We start from the raw sequence: 7868 nt of genomic DNA, 5'->3' as shown, positions 1-7868 counted from the left end.
CCAAATACACGCCAGCTCATACCAAAGGTGATTTTGAGGGTGGGGCTGTGCCGACTGCCCTATTCAGCTGCATGAACTCACCCATGGTTTTCGTTCCTATCATTCCTGTTCCTGATCCCTACCATGATTACTTGTCCCAGAGAGAAAAAGTATGCCTTTGAGCTTCCTGGTCTACACCAGACAGGCTCATTCACAAATCCTCCCATGGTTTTGGCAACACCATGGCTGCAACCACATTTCCTTTAACCTTGATTTAAGGCAGTTCATTTCTGGAAAAATGATGACTTTTTCCCAGAAGGACTAGTAAGGCTTGTCTATGGGTACACGTTCAAGTACAGGTGCTTCAAAGACTAGCTCCTTTTTTAGGTAAACAAAGTATTACCATAGCTTCCGCAAATGCTTCTTTTAAGGGTCATTTGATTTTTAGTTGGACAGAAGCAACTTTGGGGGAGCACAGATTATATTCTAAAGAACAGGGATTAAAAGCATTTTTTTTTAAAGATTTTATTTATTTGACAGAGAGAGGGAACACAAGCAGGGGAGTGGAGAGGGAGGAACAGGCTCCCTGCCGAGCAGGGAGCCCAATGTGGGGCTCGATCCCAGGACCCTGGGATCACGACCTGAGCCGAAGGCAGACGCCCAATGACTGAGCCACCCAGGCGCCCTGGTTAAAAGCATTTTTATGGAAGGTTTGGAACTGGACACACAAGCGATTTTTTTTCTGACCCCTCAGACTCTGAGCTCAGCCAAGGGGGACCCTGTGGAAATGACAGAGACTTCACTATCCCCAAAGGGGGACAGGTTGTAGAGAGGGAAGGAGGGGGGTTCTGGGAAGGGTATTCGGAGAGAATCTTCTGAACAGAAACCACAGTGAAACTGCAAAGTCCAAGCAAGCCTGAAGCACTTGTAAGGGGGCGTCTCCTCTACCCCCAGTGCATGGCCCTCCTGCCCCTCTCAGAGAAGAGTCCTAGAGTCCCTGAGGGCCAGCTTCATTGACACAGACAAGTCCTTAAATCTCAAACAGATTTCTCAGATGTAGTTTCTAGGGGTGGACGTTAGGCCACCTGGTTTGGGAGGCCTTTCTCCTAGCTCAACAGCAGAGGCTTCTGTCCAGTGGGAGGCAGCATCGAACATCAACCAAGGAGGTAAGATCCATCTGCTAGGAGGTCAGGCCTCTGGGTCTGCTGGACCAGGAGAATTCAGCTGTTCTAAGTGCCCATTTGTGGGTGTCTGGGGTGCAATAAGGCTAGAGAAGGGACTGCAGAGATCCTGGGAAGTTAATGAATTTTCCAACATGCCCAACATTCCTAAGGACACAGCCTTTTCAGGAAGTCTGAGTGCTCCCGTGTTACACTCCTCTACCTCAAAAGCAGCCCAGAGCCGACTGCCACGGACGCCTACCTCCTCTTCTTCGTTAACTTTGGCAGCGAGTCTCAAGGAAGTAATCATGGCACATTGGAGTATTCTCTCTCTTATCTGCAGTATGCAACAAACACATTTGAGCAGAACATGAATGCCAGAAACAAATGGTAAAGCACTGGTGGGTTTCTCTAGGAAATTACATTTTTTCCTTTTTTCAAAAAGAGATTGATTGTATTCCTCCACAAGTTAGTGCCATTTTTAGATTTGACCAGTGAATATGCTCCTGATTTCAGAACCACAAGGGACTAGTCAATAGTCCTTTGTTAGGGGAATGAATGATGGGAAATGCAGCACCATCTCAGGGAACACACAGTCCCATCCTGGCCTCAGGCTGCACTGGGCCCATCCAGACAAGCACACCTTATCTCACGGTAAGTCCTCTCCCCACCAAGTCCTCTCGGAAGGCCACACCACACTGAGCCAGACAGGCAGGCGAGCGCCATGTAAAGAGATTCCCATTACAGTTTCGAGCAAGTCCCTTAGTTTACGAGCCTCTGAGCATCTGGGATAGCAGAGGTCGGTTTCCTCTCCCACCCCATTACCATCCTCACAGGCCTCCCTGCCTTTAATGAAACCAGGAGGCGGCCGAAGGTAGTGAGAGCCAGGTTACAAGTGGTCTGGGAGAAGTCAAAAATGTTCTTAAGCTCCAGGAGCCACAACACGAGGTCCCGGACCTTGTGGCAGATCTCGACCTGCCAGAAAGAGGGGGTAGGGGAGGGCCGGGAAGGTCGTGGGTGGCCAGTCTCGGTCCTCCCGTGGCGCAGGTCTGCCGAAGGTGACCGGAGGGGCTGTGAGGAGTCCCTGCACCTTCAGTTGCGGTGGGCCTACGTGCTTCTCTGTCGCCCAGCGGCTCAGGGACTGCGGAGGCCCTCCTCCTCGGCGACAGCGGCCCGCGATTCCCGCCTCGTGCCTCGTGCCCCGCGCGCACCTGGGGCAGGTCCCAGCGCCCCGGGGGCGGCTCACCGGGGCGCGGGCGCAGGTGGACCCCGGCCGCGGGGCGCGCGCGGGGAAGGGGGCGGACGTGCTCCCGGGAGGCCCCCGCCCGCGGCCCGCTACCTGGGGTTGGCCGCCCCGCCACAGGCGCGCCTCGCGACCCAGCGCCAGTTGCAGGTGGGCGACCAGCCGGCGCTCGTCCAGAGGGCCTCCCCTGTCGCAGGGCACCGGCCAGGGCGCGGGCCCGACGGGGGTCCGCGGGCTGCGCGGACCCGGAGCGGCGCGGAGGGCGGGGGCCGCAGCTCGGGGTCCTCTCCCGGCCGGCGCGGGGAGCCGCCCTCCCGAAGCCATGGCGAGCGCCGCGTCCCAGGTGTGAGACCCGCCAGAGCCGGCCTTTTATAACCCGCCGCCCGGGACTTGCAGCCGGGGCCACGCGGGAGCCGGGCGGGGCAGGCTCTCGGGATCCGGCCCAGCCCCGGCCCGCAGCTGCCCCTGGCGCGCCCAGCCCGCCGGGCTTCGGCCCTGGCTCCCGGGACGCGGCGCCCGGAGAGCGCGCAGGGGGGCGAGGGATCCCCGCTCCCCGCGCCCCCCGCCCCCCGCCCCCCGCCGCCCACTGTGAGCTTCTTCCCCGCCCGGAGCCCGCGCCCCGGGACCGGAGTCCCCAACTCGGGACGGGGCAGCTGATGACGACCACGCCGGCCCGGGAGAAGGACACCCGGCCGCCGACCCTGCGTCTTACCTCACAGTACGTTTTGGGGGGCGCACAGCACCGGGTAGAGAAGCGTCAAGAGCGCCCCTCACTCAGACAAGCTTGAGATGGGATTCTGACTCTGTGTGATCTCCTGGAGGCGACTTGAGCTCTCAGCCTCGGTTACTTCGTCCCTTAAAAAGCGACAATATCTTCCTCACAAAGTAGTTCCTTCATGCGTACATTTTTTTCCCCGATCAGCAGTCATTCAGTGGAAGGCCTACAATGTGTTAGGACACGACAGTGAATAAAATAGACATGGAATTTACGTTCTAGCCAGGAAAGATAGATAATACACATGAGTAGAATCCCAGCGATTTCACTTCTAAGTATATGCTCAACAGAAATTCATATATGTGCACCAAAAAGACACCTACATAATGTTCAGGTCAGCGGTATTTGTAATAGCCCCAAATGTCATCAGCAATTGAATGAGATAAACAAATTGTTGTATGTTCACACAATCGAATACTACACCACACTGAAAAAGAATGGACGAATGCTATACCCAACAAGAAAGAATCTCACAAACATAATACTGAATGTAGAGGGACAGGTACAAAAGACGTCATACTGGATGATTCCATTATTATAAAGTGTAAGAACAAGAAAAAAATCTATAACGTTAAGAGTTAAGATAGTGGTTACCGTTAGGGGGCAGTGGATGGTAACTGGGAAGGATCGCAAGGACCTTCTAGGGGGATGGTAATGTTCTGTTTCTTGATTTAGATGCTGATTACACACATGGGATCACTTTGTGAAAACTGACCAAGCTGTGCATTTATGATTATTGCACTTTTCTTTAAGATATACTTCATTAAAAATGTACTTTACATTAAATTTACATTAAAATATATGGGATTGTCAGAAGGAGAAGAAAGAGGAAAAGGAATAGAAGAAATATTTCAAGTGGTAATGACTGAGAATTTCCCCAGGTAATATCAGACACCAAACCACAGAACCAGGAAGCCCAGAGAACACCGAGCAGGGTAAGTGCCCCAAAATGATACCTAGGCATGTTGTATTCGAACTACAGAAAACCAAAGGTAAAGAAAAAATTTTGAAAGAAGCCAGAGTGGGAGAAAGAAACTTTCTTTATAAAAGAGCAGAGAATTACATTGCATTTCTCTTCAGAGATCATGCAAGCAAGAAGAAAGTGGACTGAAATATTTAAAGTGTTGAGAGAAAAAAACTATCAACATGGAATTCTTTATCTAATAAAATTATCTTTCAAAAGTGCTGGAGAAATAAAGATCTTGTGTGACCAGGAACCTGCGGAATCCACTAAAAAAGTCTTAGGAGTAATAAACAAGTTCATGAAGGTTCAGAGCACAAGGTCAATGTACTAGAAAACAATCAATTTTATTTTTATACAACACCAATGAACAATCTGAAAATAAAATTAAGAAAATAACTCCATTTCAGTAGTATAAAAAAGAATAAAATAGTTAAGAATATAACAAAAAAGTGCAGCATTTATACATTGAAAACTACAAAACATCACTGAAAGAAATTAAAGAAGACCTAAGTAAATGGAAAGACATTCCATGTTCATAGATTAAAAGACTTACATTGTTAAAATGGCTATACTTCCCAAATTGATCTGTAGATTCAACACAATCTATTAAGTTTCCAGCTGCCCTTTGGTGGAAATTTACAAGGTCCTTCCAAAACTTCAGTGGAAATGCAAGGGTATCAGAATAGCCACAACAATCTTGAAAACGCAGAACAAAGATGGAGGCCTCAAACTATATGACTTCAAAACTTACCACAAACCTATAGCAATCAAGATAGTATAGTACTGGCATTAGGTTAGTCATTTAGACCAATGGAATTGAATGGAGAGTCTAGGATTCAACAGTCACATTCATGATCAATTGATTTTTGACAAGGGTGCCACAGTAGTTCAGTGGAGGAAAGAATAGGCTTTTCAGCAAATGGTGATGGGACAGCAGGATATTCATAAACAGAAAAATGAGGCTGGATCCTTATATCATATTAAAAAAGAAGTTAAAATATATCATAGATCTAAATGTAAAAGCTAAAACTATAAAATTCTGACAAAAATAAGTCTTCATGACCTTGGGTTAGGAAATGGTTTGTTAGATATGTACCAAAAGTACAATGAAAGAAACAACAACAACAAAAAGAAAAATACATAAATTGGGTTTGATCTAAATTAAAAACTTTTGAGCTTCAAAGAACACGCTCCAGAAATTGAAAAGACAACCCACAGAATGGGAGAAAAATTTATGCATGTTGTATTTCTGAAAAGAGACTTGTATTTAGGATTTAGAAAGAACTCTTGCAACTTAGTAATGAAAAGACAAATAAAATGGGCAAAGATTTGAATGGACATTTCTCCAAAGAAGACGTTCAAATGGTCAGTAAGCACATGGAAAAAGGTGCGTCATTAGTTATCAAGGAAGTGTAAATCCAAACCATCATGAGATGCTATTTTACACCAGTAGGAGGGCTGTAGTCAAAAGACAAGAAAACAGGAGTTGGGGAGGATGTGGAGGATTTGTGAACCTCATATATTGCTGATGAGAATATAAAATTGCTGGTGGTGTGGCCACTGTAGAAAACAGCTCAGCAGTTCCTCAAAATGTTAAACATTAGAGTGACTGAATGACCCGGCAATTCCACTTGTAGGCATATTAGACCCAAGAGAAATGAAACGTGTTCACACAAAAACTTACACAGCAGCAATACTCATAATGGCCAAGAAGTAGAAACAACCCAAATGTCTGTCAACTGACAAATGTATAAAAATGTGGCATATCCACACAATGGAATATTACTCAGCCATTCAAAGTAAAGAATTACTGGTATATACCACAATAGGGTTGAAGCTTGAAAACATTACTCTAAGTGATAGAAATCACTCAAAAAAGGCCACACATTGCATGATTCAATTTATATGAAATGTATCAAATAGGCAAGCGAGGCAGAAAGTTGATGGGTGTTTGCCTAAGGCTGGGATGTTGAAGAGGAGGGGCTGGGGGGTGAATGGGAGTGACTGCTATGATTATAGAATTTCTTTTTGGGGTGATGAAAATGTTTTGATTGTGGTTGTGGTCTGTGTATATAATAAAAACCATTTAAGTTTACATTTAAATCGGTGAATTGTATGTGTGATTATATCTCAATAAGACAGGGTATACGTATATACATAATATATATATCATATATACAGTATATCAGATGGTGATAAGTACTATGGAGAAATACAAAATATGGAGAAGAGATAAGACTGGGGCTAAAAGTTGAAATTTTAAGTAGAGAGATCATGGTAGGGCTCATGGAGAAGGTGATGTGTGAACAAAGACATTCTGAAAGGGGTGAGGGAGTCAGGTGGATATCTAGGGGGAGAGCTTTCCAGGGCCTGGGTTTGGATCTGGGCTTTGTCACTGCCCAAATATCTGACCTTGGACAAGTTACATAATGGCTCTGAGCCTGGGTTTCTTATCTGTAAAATAGTTGTTCCTATTTTCTAGTAAAATGACTAATAGTACCTATTTCAGAAGGCTATTATATGGATTAAATTAATAATAAAAAAGAAAGTAAAGCACTTAGAACAGTACACTGACACTAAGTCAAATGCTTTATAGTTGTTTTTATTAGCTCCTACTGCAAGTGCAAAAGCCCTTGCCTTCTAAGATGGAACCATGCCCAGAATGTCTGTTGAATCAAGGAGGCCAAGTGGAGCTGGTGCAGAATAATGAGCAAGAGGGAAGATTGTAGGAAATGGGGAGAGGGCCTGTGACTTTGAGTCTGTGAGATAGGTAATCATTGGCAGGTTTTGAATACAGAAAAGACACTATCTGATTCATGTTTTAACACCATCACTCTGGCTCCTGTGTTGAAAACTTACTAAAAGGGGACAAGGATGCACTCAAGGAAACCGGTTTTGAGCTATTGTGGTAATACAGATGTGAGGTGGTGGTGATAGTGAGAAGTGGTCAGATTCTGGTTCTACTTTAAAGATAGAAACAAGCTCTACTGAAAGATTGGACATTGGGTATGAGGGAAAGAGACTGTACTGTGACCAAGCAATTGTCAGAATTCAGTTTAGATTTATTATGCTGAGGGAAGTAGGAGAAGGCACTTTTTTTTTTTTTAACGTTTGGAGGTGGGGCGGGGTGGGGATGGGCAGTAATATAGTGTGTGTGGGCGGGGGCGGGAATCAACCTTTCAGTTTTGGACATGATAATCTTGAAATGTCTATTGCACATCCAAGCTCGGTAGTTGGTGTTCAGAGCAGAGGTCCGGACAGGAAAGAGGATAGATCATTGGTTCTTTCACAAATAATTACTGAAAACCTGTCCTGTGCTAGGTCCTATTCTAAGTCCTATTCTAGGCTCTGGAGATACTTGTGAGAATACAGACAAAGCTCCTCCTGACTACATCTGTAATAAAGATACGGGTTTTATAAACAAGTCAGCAATCAAGCGCATTAATGAGATGGACACGGTGTACACTTGCTTGTATTTATTTGTGTATTTATTTATTTGTTTATTTGCTATGGTTGTTTCCAATATTTGGAGTACTCCAAGGGCCAGAAGACTAGCGGTGCGACCTAGGAATACCTCCCTCTCCCCACCAGTGGCAGCCAGGTATCCCCGCCCCAATGCGGGCCAGATTTCTAGCGCAGCCGACCGGCAGCATTGCGCAGGCGCGGCCTCAGTCTGGCGTCCTAGGCGACGACTCCGAAAGCCTCGGCGCAGGCGTAATTCAGGAGGCCGAGGGAGCGTGAGGCCCG

Source organism: Mirounga angustirostris, unplaced genomic scaffold (assembly GCF_029215605.1).
Source record: "Mirounga angustirostris isolate CCGP_5_RB_7025 unplaced genomic scaffold, mMirAng1.0.hap1 SCAF_7, whole genome shotgun sequence".
Taxonomy (NCBI): Eukaryota; Metazoa; Chordata; class Mammalia; order Carnivora; family Phocidae; genus Mirounga; species Mirounga angustirostris.
The sequence above is the reverse complement of the archived record's forward strand: the minus strand, read 5'-3'. Positions refer to the sequence as shown.